This window comes from Anser anser, assembly GCF_964211835.1.
Source record: "Anser anser genome assembly, chromosome: 14".
NCBI lineage: Eukaryota > Metazoa > Chordata > Aves > Anseriformes > Anatidae > Anser > Anser anser.
The window spans coordinates 5,273,532-5,289,691 of NC_139735.1; the positions used below are offsets into that span (position 1 = coordinate 5,273,532).

Sequence of the window (16,160 nt, forward strand, 5' to 3'; positions counted from 1 at the left end):
CAAGCAACACTCCCCCAATTCCAAAGAAGTTTACCCAACCCTTTTAAAGTCCCAGGCAATGTTGCTCTGTTAGCCAGTATTTACATAAGGCTTAAAGGCTTGCCCAGACTGTAGGTGCCTCTAAAAGCACCGCACCATTCACAAGCCATGCAGCTTCTGGAAGCTCACATTGAAACACCCCCTGCAGCAGAACCACAGCACGTGCTGAAGGATTTTAGTAGGAGAGGTTTCGTGTGCACAGTTTTTCCTCTCTACTTTGTCTTTACTTATTGAGAAGAAGGCTCTCCAACTCATTGCTTGTTACTGTTTTGCTTGTCAAAGCTGCTGGCCCCGGACCAAAGCCCAGCTTCTCCAGCAGCTCAGGATCAGGGGAGCGTAACAGGATAGGAGAGTACCTTCGGGAACAGGAGTATTTGTTGTTGAAGAGTGCTGGGAAATAACATGATGAGAGGAAAGGTGGCTCCTGGGGCAGGCTCAGGGCACAGACCTCAAGAAAAACGTCAGCAGAGGTCTAAAAATGGGATACCAGGAGTTGGGATGATGCTGTTGCCTCCCCAGATAGGGGAACTGGAGCAGTACATCTAGCGAGCTTTGCTCCTGTCTCAAGTCAGGGTATCACCGGTTAACATTTGCTCTGCAGTTTTTATTTCTGTACAGGATTCCTGTGTGTTTTTTGGTAGGAGAAAGAGATCCTTGTAAGGAATGCTACACAGTCCAAACTCTTCAAGGAGTAAATTAACATCATTTCTTCTGTCTCCTCCCCTTTCCTTCAAAGGATTAGCACAAAAACAGTCTTTACTATCAAGTACCTTGTTGGTGTTCTACAAATAAACCTGAATTCCAGAGAAGCTCTTAAGAGTTCCTCTTCTCAGTATTTTTTTTCGTCAGAGATAAAGCAAACAAGGTAAAAGAAATTCTTAAGTATTTGATTTTTCTGTCCAGTCATTTTTTTTTTTGGTGAAAGAGGGCAAAGAAACTCTTTCATGCTGCTTGCTATGAATTTTCAGCTCTGTTTGCTTTGAGTTCTTGTAGCTAAGCCAAGGAATTAGAAAAAAAGAGTCTGAAAATTTCCACTAATGAATTCCAGACTTCTGGACTGCAAAGCCATCTGCTTTCTCCCAAGCCATGTTGTCAACAACTGAGCACAGCTGTATGAAGGACAACAAAATATTATAGTTACTTGTGTTTCTACACCCCTAAGTTTGCAAGTTTACTGAAGTAAAAAGCAGTAGTAGAAATCAAACCGGTAGGTTTTGTGCAGTGTTTTATAGCTACATTTACCTCTGCAAAAGCTGGAAGTATTACTGTGGTCCCACTGGGCAGACGTGTAACGTGGTCCATCTTCACTGTTTTTTGCATTAACACTGCAAGCTAATGGATGAATACTTTTGCCCATCTCTGCAGCTATCAGTGACATCCACCTACAAGTCTGCTACCTCTGTGACCGTGCAGTGTAAGGGAAATAGCTTGGTTTGCTCCCCTGAACGTGCTGCTGATGCCCTGCAGCACCCTCTGCAAGAGCATCAGCCATCATCCCCCAGCACATCCATTCAATACAAAGAACTCAGAGCACTACCACTAAACTCTTTCCTATTTTGAAAGAATAGGATAGGATCTTTGGTGACTTTTAGAAAATTCTATGCCTTACCTGCAGACAGCAGCTCTAGGTGCCTGCTCACACGCCGGGTTGTTGTTTCAAGGCAAGGGCATCATCACTGAGATGCAACAGCAAAGGCACAAGCCTGAACCCTTCTGCTCTCGGTATCCCGCAGTTGCCACAAACCCCACCAGGCAGCTCATTCTTGTTGAGCATAACATTTATGCCTCTGTAAGGTGGGTACTAAGTAAACTTTCTTTGGATGCATAGCCAAAGTGCTTGCTTCCTACATTCAGCCCAGCAAACACAGCTCATTCTCATTGTCTATCTGTCTCTCTCCCATTCCATGGGGCAGCTCTGTCCTGAGGCAAATGACGTTTTGCCTGAGTTAGTTCTTTTATCTTGGAGAACTCTATCCCAAAGCACAACTTCTTTATGAAATCCTACATGCCTTTAGACTTTTTCAAGAAATGTAAGCTAAATAATCAGTAGAGCTAATATAGCAATTTCAGTGTACTAAAAAGGGGGATAAAGAAAGCAGACACCACACAAGGCTTCCTACTTGCTCCTCTTAAATTTGAAGTTTTCTCAACTTGTTTCTTCCAGTCTTTCTTTTTTATAAGGCACAGAGGGAGGAGAGGCTTTGAGATAGACATTTAGAAGCTAAAAATCACATACTTAATGCAGAGCCAGTCAGATATTTCAAGGTAGAAATAACCAGCAGTGTATAAATAGCTTGTACTTCAATTGTTACAACCTACCTGAATATATTTATTACTAGGTAGGTAGGCTGGGGAAAAGCTCAATTCAGAACAGAGCACATCTTTTCTCCTATGGACAGAGCTCCTATAAATTTCCATAAACAGTAATAAATATATAATTTATTTTACAGACTAACAAGATCCAACCCCCAATCCTGTTCTTCCTCTCCCTACTCCATTAACAGCATAAACCACAGCTTATTCATTGCCTTAAGCCTCACAGATCCCTATTTGGCTACTAATACCAAACCAAATCAAGCTTCCTCCTGATCCTTTAAATTTATATACATATAAATATACATTAAAACACTTCTCCACACACAAAACCAGCTAGATGCAGTTCAGAGGGCACTAAGACTACAACCCTTAAATATAGCTAACTTTCTCCCACTAATCAGAGGAGTTCAGCCACAGAGCAGAGCAATTTGCCTCATCCACACCGACTGAGAGCAGCTGAGTTAATTTACAGATGCAAACTGTAAGCTTCTCAAGAAAAACAAAAACCAAAACACACACACACATGCAGCTACTTTGGGAACCTCAGTTCCATTTTCCATACAGATGGCTTAAGTATTCAGGATGAGATCTGAGCTTTCAGAAGCAACACTGGTGAATGTTACATCGATCAGGCTTTTCTGAAAAGCTTGCTCAAAACTGAGCAGCCCTCATGGAAATGCTCGAGACAAGCCGTGGGCTGTGTTGCGTGATGCTGCAACAAGCACCTGGTTTTGCCCAGTGGTCATGCAGGGCCTGGCCCCCAAGATTATCCTATCTGTTGACCCCTGAGGGAAAACAGTTGAGAATGAAGCTGGAGCCTGGTTCATTCTTGGTCGCACTGGTGGTTTCTTGGTTTTTGCTGCTTCTTATCAGCACCTCACCAGGTGGTCACTTACTTCACTCAAGCCTAACCAGCAACCTCAGGGAGACCCTTTCCTCTGATAATTTGTGTCCAGTACATGTCTGTCTATTTTCCTTAGATAGATGATCACTTGTGAGGAAAATCCGTAAAAAATCAAGCCTTTCTTGCTAGGAGTTTCAAAGCACAGAAGTATAATGCTGGAGCAGTATGCACGCTTTGCAGTTTGGGACTAGGGCTGTCTCCTACGGGCTGTGATCTCGGATCTGTGCACATGGTCTTTAATGTGCAGAGATGTATGTAGGAGGGATTATTCACAGCACCTAGAATTCAGCATTCGTATTTAGTTTTAACAAGGCAAAGAATCTGCAGAGGAGATGAATAGAGTATTCGTATTCCCACTCATGGGGTAAAGGACTTGCTAAAGGCCTCAAAAAAAGCAACAGGGACTTTGTGACACTGAGCACGGGAGTGCCTCTGTGGCATTCTGCAGTACTGCTGTCCCAACCACAAGCTCATCTCTAACCTCTCAACCTACAGATGAAAACAAAAGGCAATGAAATATTTCACTTTTCCATACAAGAGGTTTCCCAGATGACCCAGATAGGTAGGACCTGTCCTTTATGAGTTTAGCTTCTGAAGGCTTCAGCTCTTCTTACCTTGCAATTTTTACTCTATTGTTGTGTTACTCAGCACTTGAGAGATCATATCCAAGAGGACATTGAATGCTTCTATTGCAGCCAACAACAATAAAGGCAAAAAACCCAGTATCCCTCTCCTCTTCATTTTTTCTGACTGCCCTGTGCTATGCATTGTTAGTGAAACAGTACAAAAATGCAGTGAAAACTTCCCTTGTTAAAGGGAAGAACTAAAAATTTTTCTGAGTAAGCCATATACAGTTCTCCTTCCTCTTTTATTAAACGATCATCCCTAATAAATAGCTTTTGTTTCTTGCTTTAGTGACAACTTAGAGGACATTTCAGCAATGACCGTCTTTTAATGGAGTTGAGCTCAATTAACCGGGCAAAAAATTAAAAGGCATGTCTGCAAAATTAACAGGAAATACATCGTTTTCTGGCATGCAAAAATACAATTCCTTTCTACTAAATTTGGCTTAGATTTAACAAAACATGTTACACAGATGGAGATTCTTTCAAAAACAAATTAGCCATCCTAAACTAACCAAGCTTTAATGGTGCCGTTAGGACAAAGAGAGACAAAATAAACTATCCAGCAATATTAGTTATATTTTTCCTCTTCTGTCAATGTATTGCTTGCCAGTTGGTTGTGTTTTATCTGGATATAATTGTCAGAGTAATAATTGTTAGACTACTAATAGTATAAGTCAAAATTTGGCCTGTGAGTTTTTGAAAATGTCCGTTTCCACTATTTGCTGTACAATATCTGGGGCAAATGGATTCTGTGCAGTGCCTTTTGAATAAATTTCAAAGTGTTAGAATGCAGAAAGAGTGAATTAGAATACGTTCTTTTCCTATGTGAATTGTCTGATGAAATATTGTGCGTACCACTTGGAGGAGTCATAAACTTCTCCAAAAATCAATGCTCAGCCATTCCAGGACTCAGTTGATAAATGGTCTTACGCAAGATAACAGCAACTGAGTGAATTCATCTTTTCTGTTTGATAAGATTTTGTTGTGTTCATCCAGCTCTAGCCTCATGTGTATGGAAATGGTTAGGTTCCTCTGAGCTTTCCTTACTTTGATTCAGGAAAAGAATGAAGCTGGTCTTTTGATCATGTACTACTCAAAATGAATTTAAACCCACAGAACATTTTGCCAGATCTTTTGTGGTGAAGCAGTATCCTCACTATTTGCAACAATTATTTCTGCTTCCTTCCACAAAGTGAGACATCAGAAGAACACCACAGGGAGAGGAAGCTAACAAAAGGAAGGTGTCTCCAGTAAAAATCATTCCCCTCTTCAGACTGTATTTAGATATCTTAAAGGTTTCCAAGAAAATGGCCTAGCACATGCATTATTTTCCCCAGCACCCCAGCTGTTAGCAGCTGGATGCAGTGTTTCAGCAGTCACTCTTGAAGGAAATATAACAGCAATTTTCAATAATGGACAGCAAGCATCCATGGATGTAGACTAGGAGCCCAGTTTTGCAACATAACCCCCCCCAGGCTTTCCTTTGAAGCACAAACCCACAGATGTTACTCGCCAAGATGCTGAAGCTCCCGGTCTGTAAACTGTTCAGAAGAGGCCCTGAGCAGCCGATTTCCTGACCTTCAGAAAGTGCTATGAAAGCAGAACCTTGAAACACCTATCAAGTCTGCTTTCTATGTAAAGGCATCTCCAAGGTGAACCCAAGAACTGAGCTTGTGGCACTTTCCTTTATCTCTAAAGCACCTCTTATACCAGGGGAAAGGGTTCAGGGGTTCAAAGTGAGTGTGGGCTTTAGCAGATCCTACTTCAGTCTCATGTTCCACCACTGCTTTTTTATGTAGATTTAGGTAAGTCACTTCAATCCAAGTAATTAAAAATACCTGGGTACCACTTTATTTGGTATTGTAATGCCTTGTGCCTAGGCAACTTGGGAATTTAAGTCCTGAGCCTCTAGAAGCAGTTCAGCTACACAAGAGTGATTAAGGAAAGAAGGGTGGCCTTGGGGAACTGGGAAATAAACCCCACTGAATCACCAGAACTGCCCACAAATGACCTGATGGGAAAGAGGTTCGGACAATAAAGCAGCTGCCCCATACATCTGTCTGGCCTGGTGGAAGGAAGAGGCAGCTCCCTCTGCCAGAGTAGCCATGAACCCTCTCCCAGATGGCTGCATGTACCGTAACTCATCCCATACCAGCTGAAACCACTGCGTGCTCATGCCCTCCTTTGTGTCCCCTGCGTGCCTCCAGCTCTTCCTTGTGTGCATGCTCTGTGTCATCCCTGCCCGATGTAGGAGAATAGATTCAGCTTTCTGGTCTCTGTCAGTGACCATTTCTCTGGCATGTTCTGCGTGAGCTGGATGAGCTCAGATAACAAAGATCTGCCTGCATGCAATGTGTTGGGCTTTACTCTACTCTTTCTAAAACTTACTTGAGCTCTAATGCAAGGCTGAATTAATCTGCTCCTCACAAAATATTAGATTTATGTCCCTAAACTCTTTTTGAAGTCTTTTACTGAAATCTAGGCCGCAAAACACTTCACATGACTATGCCAGTAATGTCTGTAAGCATTCACTCTAGTGAAAGGACTGAAAAAAAAAATGCAATTCCTTCCTAGCTACTCACTCTGCTGTCTGCCTCTCCCCTTGTGCGCAGAAACACAGTCAAATGATGAGATCATGTGCATTTTAGTGACAAATACATCTGAGCTAATGCGGGAAGAGGCTGTAGTCAAGATGGATATGACCCATTGAAGCTGTAGCATCAGATCTTGCACCATTGGGAACTACATCTCATAATTTTCTACAATAAATAGAAGCTTCAGAGTGGAGTCAGCTCAGCAAGAGGTATCAAGAAACCTACATGCAGAAAGCCCAAACCATCTCCTAGCTAGTCAGTTTACATCACGGTTGGCATGTTTGAACTGATGGGTAGGGTGATCTGCCAGTTGGAAAGATAGGTGTGCAGCTATAAATGACCTGTAAAAAAATGTCAGAAATAGGCCATCTGCCATGTGAATTTGCTTGAAAATTACTTGTAAGGGTGCTGCTGAATTGCCTGTAGATCCTCAGGGATCCAGCTGATTACCTGGAGAGGATGAACTGCCTGGTGGCATCTTCCCGACTGCGAGACGTAATGACTTGACTGGCTTTGTGTTGTCTACAACCATCCTTCAGGGATCTTAGCTCGTCTTCTTAGTCCTTCTTTTACAATAAAAAGTTATAAACCTATCTAAATGGACCAGAGGTAACTGTAGCTGGGCTGGACTAGCAACATACAGGTTTCTAGAGGCATTCAGGTTTCTGTTTAGGGAAGGGCCTGCAAGGAAAGGCATTGTATAGCACAATTTGGGAAAGAGTTAAAGCTGAATGTTATACTCTATCCTTAGTGCTCCCAATGAAGACAGACAGTAGAAGATAGATGAGAGTTTGCATGATCTCAGTAGAGAATGACGAGAAGTTTTAGGGTTCTGTAACAGATATGGATCCCAGAACACAGCTAGAGAGAGGTGATTTCAAGCGTTACCATTTTTAGATGCCCAGTCAGAATCCCTATCCAGAGGAAAACACCTCTGTGACGTCTGGTCTTTTTTTATGACTCCAGCAAATCTCTAATTCATCACTGTCTTTGCAGAAAAAGGTCTTTAAGGTAATAATGCAAAACATCTATTTAAACAAGATAGAAACAGCACTAGACCTGAAAAGCTTCTTGTACAGACACCAGGTTCGCAGCCATCTTACCAGACACCTTGCTGACTGCTCCAGTGCCGTTACACACAGAGCTAGATTTTGGGGGTGGGAGAGCTTGTGTAATGGCAGCTCAGTGGCCTTCATTTGCAATGCAAAATCTGTCAGAATTGTTTTTTTAATCTGATACTGCAGATTACACAGCAGTTTTGACCCTCATAAAAAGAACTTTCTTCTTGATCTTTCGACTGAGCCGGTCTTAAACTTTCCCAGCAGGGCACACTGATGAAAACAGGATGTGATAGTAAGTTCTGCTTTCTGTACAAATCCAGACTTGCACATTAGCTAAACCATATTTGCTGCAGGGGAAGAATTGTTGATATTTTTTTTTCTCCTTTCCCATCTGTTTTGTCTTTTCTCCAGGGCATCCATTCTAACATCTAATCCTAACACTCTGAGCAACAACACCAGTGCACGCCTGACGCCACCAGTGAGGCAGGGAACTTATCGGGAACATCGGCAGCAGCCAGAACTTTAGCCTCTGAGCGAAGTTACTCAGTGGCCATCTGAAGATCTACACCGAATGTTTTCTTTTCCAACTTCCACCAAAGGGTGTTTGTTTTTATCCACTCCTTTTCTTTCATCGGTAGCAGCAGAGACGTTTTGAATAAAGCAAGGGGGATACTTCTGATTGTTTGGATTCAGTTCAAGAAGGACAGATTTATATGTTTACCCTGGAAATGACTTATTGAATCATACTTGTGAGCAGAGCCAGGGAGCCCCCTTGCCTCCACCCCCCAGCCAGTCCTCAGGGCTCTGCCACAAGTGGTTTTAATTATAAGCAGGAGCCGCTGCAGTGTTTTCTCCTTTACTACAGTATTTTTCATTATGCAGGCTGGAGAAAGACTAGGAAAATCAGCCTCCGTTAAGGAAGGAGTTGATTAAAATTATTGGGGAAAAAAAAATCAATTTAAAACTCTTATATGTGTAGTCGTGTTAAAAACATGCTGGTGGGGGGTGAGCAGAGACTTGGCTGTGTCTACAGTGCAGCAATTTGATATAATAAGGATTAATTGACAATGGACCTCGAGACTCAGTTTAGATCCTTGGTGTGCCTCTGCCCTAAGTTCTCTCCTGCCATTCAGGTGTATTTATTCGGTGTGATTGCTTGGTGGCAATCCTACCAAGGAATGTTTCTGCTTGCCAGCTCAGCACCTCGGTGCTGCCCGACACTGGGCCAGCCGAGTGTAAGCAAGAAACTACTTCTTGAGAGATGAAGATGTTGAAGAAAGTCCTCTTCAGATTCAGCTTTCCTTGGGCTTTATTTTTTCATGCCTTCAGTACCTGAGGGTTAATCAAATCCAAGGTACTTCTCTTGTTTTTGTCGTGTCACTATAAAGCACTTGGGAGGAATACCAGAATGCAAATGTTCCCTCTGTTGCCTGGAGGGAGAGAAGACAGAGCTCCCATGGGTGAAGAAATAATTGCTACTTTTTGGTGACAAAAATATTCATCCCACTAACTTGCCGAGCAACAGTGCTTTCGCAAGGCGTTTTTGCCAGCTGTATTCATCTCATATTTGCTCTGCCATGAGGGATTAGAGCCCAACTGCCTCCTTAGCAAACCAGCCTGGTGGTTATATCTGCTGCTAAAAAAGCCGTGACACCAGCAGGGAGATCAGCCCTGTGCACATCGGGTCTGCTCACCCAACTCACACCCAAGCATGGCACAACGGCCTCCGGGCAAAGGAGGCCACTTGCTTCAGACCCCAGGGGCCCATGGGTTGCTGTCAGCATTTCTGCACTGACTTTTGCCCCTCAGAATTGTCCTAATAAATCCCCCAAATTGTATCACTACTTGGAGAAATTTCTACCTCTACAGGCCCTCAGTCTCTATCAGTCTGACAGGCTGATATATACTGAATTGCTGGTGTTTTTGCACATTTATTTGTGCCTTTCTTCAGCTTTCTCCTTTTCTTTTTCATCTCTCAGTCCTGCAGTTTGAGTTAATTTAAATGAAGCTTTGGTGAGTGATATCCTGTTTTATATTATATTTGAACTTTATTGGGATGAGGGGAGAGGTGATGAAGCTGAACAGTGAACTTCTGAGGTTTCCATGGGAATTCCTCGTCCAGGGTTCACGCACCCCTCCCAGAGCAGTCAGTCAGGAGATGGTCTTTGATGCATGAGACATGGCAGAGTCACCTTTCCACAAAAAGAAACACTCCTAAATTCATATATTTTCTCTTCCGATATTTTCTTTTCAGCTGTGGCTTTGGATGAGACAACCCAAGTCTGTTGTTTTTTTAAAGAAACTCAACAATTAGCAGATATAATCACTTAGGATATTGAGCAAGGAACCATTTACCCAACTGGAACCACTTGAATCATTCTCCAGATGTACCTAGAGCATCCCTATCATGTTATGTGGAATTTCCTGGGGCAGAAAAGACCAACTGGCATGTTTCTCGCAGAAAAAGCATTGCAGAAGCTCTTATAGAGTTATTTTCAGTCTAATAGCAAAGCTTGGAGCAGTGCGACATTTCTTGAGCAGTGTGACATTTCTTGAGTTGGGTGGGATGAATGATGTTTTATTAATCACTGCTTTTGGCATTACATCACTGTTTATGAAATTGAAAAACAGAATATGCTGTGTAGTTTCAGTAGGTTTTACCATCAAATTACGCAAGTCATCTGTGGTAGGGGAGTGGAATAGGCCATCCTCATGGGCTAGTCCAGTGCATTTTTTTGCGCTACCTAATGTCTTTTTCATCTGAAAGTGGCTGTGCCTAAATCACACCGAAAATTACACAACTGCAGAATTGTGTCATTGACATCGTCTTTACCAACTGTGTTGTTGAATACGTAGTCTGTCCCAGCAAAAGATTTGTATTTTTCATGTGTTAAAAATCAGGCATAGTACTGCTAGAATGAGACCTGATAAAATGCCAGTGACTTTTTTAATAAAGAACACTATGTTTTGTTTTGTTTTGTTTTTTTAAAAAAAAACTTGCAGCATTTGTGAGTGGAATATACCTAGCAACACTCAGCCAATTGCCATCATCTTCCATTGTTATGAGGTAAAACTGGCCATTTTCAAATGTGACCTTTGCCCGTTCTTGGATATGGCACAAATACAGTAAAATTAATACCAAAAGAATGGATGAATTCTTTGAGGGATCCAAGCTATGCACCACCGGCTACCCGGATCCAGCTGGCTGCCCTCTGCAGCAGGGGGTCTTCATACATGTGGGCTATTGTGGAAGGAGCAACTCTGTATACAAAACAAGACAGGATCCTGCAGCAGATGCTGGAAATTTCTTGCCAACCCTTAGCCTGGAGAGGCCATCTGAGCACTTGGAGTTTGAGCCAGTTCGTGTTCCTATTGAGGTTAATAGATTTTGGCATCATTCTCAATGGGCAGTGTAATCAATCTTCCAGGGGGGTTTCTCCCACATGTGTGATTAAGTTTGCGTACAAGCTCCTGAGTCAGTTTTCATCGGTCATTTCTTTAATTAGGTTTGTATTTTTCAGACATACAAAATAAACATTGATTTCCTTTGTTAAATGGAGAGCAATAAAGTGGGGTTGCATACTTTTATTATTAGGAAATAGTATAATACTCAAAATTTAAAAGCATGCAGTTTAGTATGCTATACATCTAAGCCTGGGGTGAAAACATCCCATTATTGATATCAGAAAAAGACTTTGCACAATAGTATTCATTTACATATGTATTTACATGCATACATGAAGCAAGACGTGGCTAGCCCATAAAAATGTAGAGAATGATACAGCAAGCGAAACAATATATAAAATGATAATCTTCTCCATCTACTATATTCAGCTACATCTGTGTTGGATCAGAGTTTGGCTGCTGAGGATGAACTTTCAGAATATGTTGTTCCCATTTTTGTTTCTTTGGGGAATTGGGGAGCTTTTCCTCTGAATTTTCATGAGTTCTTCATTTCATATTGCAAAGAGCTGGGCAATTACAGAGTTATGATGTGGTAGATACTTAGGCAGGAGAAAATGCTAAATGGCTTCTTCTTTTTCACATATTTGTAAACTTCATGCACTCGCAAGGACTTGAGCAGAAAGCTCCTAAGTAAATAACCAGTAGATGGCAGGGAGGCAGGTTCCCTCCCATCTCTGAAGTAGAAGTCAAGATGTTAGAGCCCGATATGTCACTGGAGTTGCCAAAATCATTGTTAGTGAGCGAATAGTTCCAAATCTGAGACTGCAATATCCAAACACACGCAATCTGAGACTTTACTGTCAAACCAGGAACAGAGCTGGTCAGTCCCTGCAGCTTTCAGCAGAAGTGTCTATCAAGAGGCAAGGGCTGAAGTAACAAAAGAAAATGTAAAGCCAAGAGTACAAATAGCTGGCTGCATTTTGAGATTTTAAGAACAAAGGCTCAGAAAGCATTGCCTCTTCTATAATGCTTCATAATGAATTTATGTGAAGTCCAGTTCTTATCCCACTTTGAAGAGCTATCATTAACACTGCACAGTGTCAAAGAGCTCATTCTCAGGCATTTGCTTTCCACTGCCATGACTTCATGGCCAAAAGATGACAATGTCAAATCAAGATTTTCAAAGAGTGATCCTGTAATCGAGAGACAATTTCTGTGTGCTCAAGGGTCCGCTTCCTTTCTAGTCACATATTTGCATGGAAGTTCATGTGATTTAATAACCCCTATCCCTGCCTGAGTCTGCAGCAGCCAATGCTCCCAGTGGCCAAAACAAAAGAAAGACATGTTTTTGTTTTGTTTCGTTTTGTTTTAATTCCAGACCTAGCTCCTTTTCCTACACCAGAATGATACCATTGCTCTGATAGTTGGATTTTAGTAATTGGGACCATATTTAGGACACCTCACTTTGTATGGTGTCATCAGCCTACAGTAAGCCTACAGATAGTGATGCTGGACGTGACAGTGTCAGAGTGGAAGTGGTGTAATCAGTAAAGGTTTTCATCATCATGCTGTGGGATTCCTGATCATGCAGCCTAGGTAATGGTGTCTAACCTGTCCTTTTGACCCTCTCAGTTTTAATTCTCTTGTTGCTGTGGGAGGTCTTGCTGGGATGTTCTTGATTTGGGGATTAATGCTTTGCATCACGTGCCTTCTACAACAGATTTGCTCTCTCTGTTGTGGTAAGCAGTGAGACATTATAGTAGTTCACATTTGTTTAGGTTTGTGGATTTTTTTGCTGGTAACTACTTACACATCTCCCTTTGTAGCAGCTGTTTTTCTGTGACTTGCATCTGTGTCATGTTTCTGAGGCCAGGAGATAACAGATTTGTTGCTGAATGTAGACATAATGTACGTTGTCAAGATTCATATGCAGTGAAAATCTGTACCCCTTCAAAATGCACCAGGGTTTATTTGTTTTCTCAGATTAAACTTCCCTAACTGATCATTTGCTGGCTGGAGTCTGGCACAAATTCTGTGGCAGAATTGAGGGGACTGATAGCTTAAAAATGTTTGAATCGCAAAGTCACTGGGGGGCATTTTATTCTTATAACTTGTGCCCTTGGAAGGCAATACAGTAAAAAAAATATAATGGGCTGCTATTCAGTTTCTTATGACAATGTTCAGTCTATCCTTGTAAACTGCAGCACAGTTTTACCCACAAAAAAACATGGGTTTGGACATACTCATATGGCAAAGCCACAAAACAGCCAGCCAAATGCAGAGCTCACTTCAGAGCTGCTTTGTCCTGCATCTCTGAAAGAGTGAAATTCAGTCCTGAAACCTGGGCAGTCCCTTCTGGTCGTTAGTTATTAGGTGATATATGTTCTCATACGCTCTTGTATACCCAAAAGCAATGCACAAGAGGACACGTGAGCAAACCTTGGCTTGTATCTACAAAAAAAAGAGCTGTTTGGATTTCCTGTGCAGTTCACCCTTCCTGGGTCTGGCACATTCTTCTCCAGGGGACCTGCTGCTTTAGAGGATATCCAAAGTGACAGGCACAGAAAGCGGAATGCATGAGAGACAGAAGACAGTCCCACGTAACCTGTATTATTTGACCCACTATAAGCTCAGATATCCAGGTCAGAAAAACTGTGCTGAGCTCTGAAAGTCCTGCACTGAATCCAACATGGTGGGGCTGCTTCTGTCTCAACTCCTTGGCTCAACACAATCCTGATGACGGATTATCAAGTGCCAAGTCCATCCCCACTGCTAATCATACATGGACAGAGCCTCCTGGTTCTTATTTTAGTGTTTTGAAACAAGAGCATTTGTGTTTTTCATTGCAGAAGCCTCCCTTGCTCTCCACCAGCTGGCACCAAACCCCTCAGCTTATCAGCTTGTGAGAGAGGGGAAGGAAAGGTGACCAGAAGGTATGAGAAAGGCAGAAATCACATACTTTCAGGGAGGTCTCCTTCTATAAATCTAGTTTCATTTACCCTGTCAAGACCCAAAGTCTTCCAAGTGTCATGCATCAGAAGGAAACCTACAAGGAAAAATAATATATATATTTTTTTTCTTTTTGCTTGTCTCAAAGGCAACAGGATTGGAGGAATAGTTTGCATTTAACAACCCGAGGCATTTTCATTTTTCTCCAAACCTAATTTCCTGGTATTTTATGTGTTTTCTGGAAGATGACCTTATCTATCTGCCTCAAATCTCTCCTTTAATTTTATTCAGCATGGCATTGCTGCATTTCACACATGGAATAACCATTCTACCACCTGAGTATGCCTGAAGTCTTGTTCTATATCAGATATACAAAACCAGAATAAATCCCAGCTATAAGTTATCTAAGGTAACACCAGTTATGCTAACAAAATCGTTCCTTGATATGTGATTTTCTAAAGAACAGGAATGTGGTAGGTCTTGGCTACCAGGACTTCAATAAAGTATTTGGTTAGGTACCAAGGTATCATCTGGAAAATCAAATAAATTGGAGGAAACTGAGATTAGCAAGGAACCATTGACTCAATAAATTCCCCTGGTGAACAATAAAAAATAATAATAATAATAATAAAAAAAAGAGTCTTGTGTTGAAAAGGGAAATGCCAAAGCAGCAGCTGGAAAGGGGCATACTGACTGCCCACATCACCTGGGGAGTTCCTCAGAAACAAATTTTGAGAACTGACAACTCAGTCTACACAAGTGACAACAGGAACTGATGTCTTTCTATAAATACACGGCAAAGACAGCGCCTGTGAGAGAGAAGAGCTATTTAAGAATCATTTTGGCACAGGAATCAGGGGCTTTCTAAGCTTTCTAACAATCTGAGCGGTGTGGTTCTGGAACCGCCTCCAACAAGCGAAAACCCCAGCTAAGTGCACCACACGTTGCGGCATTACCCAGGAGGGCGCTGTGCCATAGGATAAACGATTTATTCCCAGATTTATGCCACTATAAACCCTCGGAGCTTGTGCCCTAAAAGGGGGCAGACAGCTGTGTATGACGGAGGCGATGGAGATGGTAGACATGGGGATCTGGAGGGGCCGCTTGCGGCCTCCTCACTGGTCCTACCCCTGCTATGTGAGTGTGTAAAGAGGTGAAACGTGGCTGCACGCTTCCTTGGCCGTGTGGAGACAGGGCCAGCCCTCTCCCAGGCCTGCTTGTGGTGGTGCTGTGTTCCTGGGAGCGGTGGGTGCTTTAGGAAGGGGCGGGAGCTTTCCCTGCAAAGCCTGCTATCCGGCTCCCACGCCTGGGTCAAAATTTGACCCTTAAAACTGATGAACGTGACGTCAGCTTGTGGAGATTAGAGCTGTTCGATTTGGGGTTTGGGAAGGGTTTGTTTGTCCTGTGCTTTAAAAATCCCACAAGCATGGAGGGAAAAAATGCACCGATGCAGTCTGAAGCTCTGTTGGCTTCCAGCTCGGCTCAGCTCGGGATGACTGTGGCACAATGGATTCCAGATGCTGAATTTCCGGCGGCAGCTGACACACACACACACACACACACAAACACTTCCCCAGCTCCGAGGGCTCAGACATAATCCCAGACTAGTACAGACATCTGAGACTGACACCATGAGAAAGAGAGACATTACCAGCTCCGGAGCTCATTCCCCCACGGACCTGACTAGCTCACAGCCTGGCAGACGTTTTGGGTATTTTTACGTGTGTCCTGGCAGTGTGACGTCCCCCGCCTATGGCAGCTACGGAGGAGCCCAGCACGTTGTGCCAGCAGCAGCACTCGCAGGACTTGCAGCAATCTCATCTCAGCCCCACGTGAGCGCAGACCTCCAGAGGTGCAGCGCAGTGGTAGCAGTGCCTGGTTAACCTGTTGCTGGCTGTAGGCAGAAAATTAATGACCTGATTCCAATTAGAAATATCCCAGAGAGGGCTAATGATGATTAATCTGCTGTTACAGAGTTATTCTTTTATGACTTGTTATTTATTGCTCGTATGACTATACTCGCTCGTGACACCTGTTCCCCGTGATAACATCTTTCACTTATTAAATCTTTGTAAGTAATTTTGTAGTGTAACCGCCATGTATAAATGGTACTCGTGTCACGTTTTAATAGGATGAATGACACTAGTGATCAATTGGCAACGCACAAACAGAATGTAGACCATTAAAAACCCCAGATATGTTCTGCATCTTGCATTTTGTCGGGCTGCTGCCCAGTATCCGTAATAAGAAACAATTAAACTTTGGC

At 42.6% G+C, this 16,160-nt stretch overlaps 1 protein-coding gene across 7 annotated transcripts in view; it reads right to left on the reverse strand.

Annotated features, from left to right (window-relative positions):
- GFPT2 (glutamine-fructose-6-phosphate transaminase 2) overlaps window positions 1–2,698 on the reverse strand; it is a 28,013-nt gene extending 25,315 nt beyond the window's left edge. For 3 of the 7 annotated variants that reach the window (XM_083798385.1, XM_083798391.1, XM_083798386.1), the window contains exon 1: window positions 1,649–2,698. The gene's annotated coding sequence lies outside the window, so the exon portion shown is untranslated. The remainder of the gene's footprint in view (window positions 1–1,648) is intronic. The other 4 variants (XM_083798388.1, XM_083798389.1, XM_083798390.1 and 1 more) reach the window with 3 other exon arrangements.
- Window positions 2,699–16,160: the final 13,462 nt, after the last annotated feature.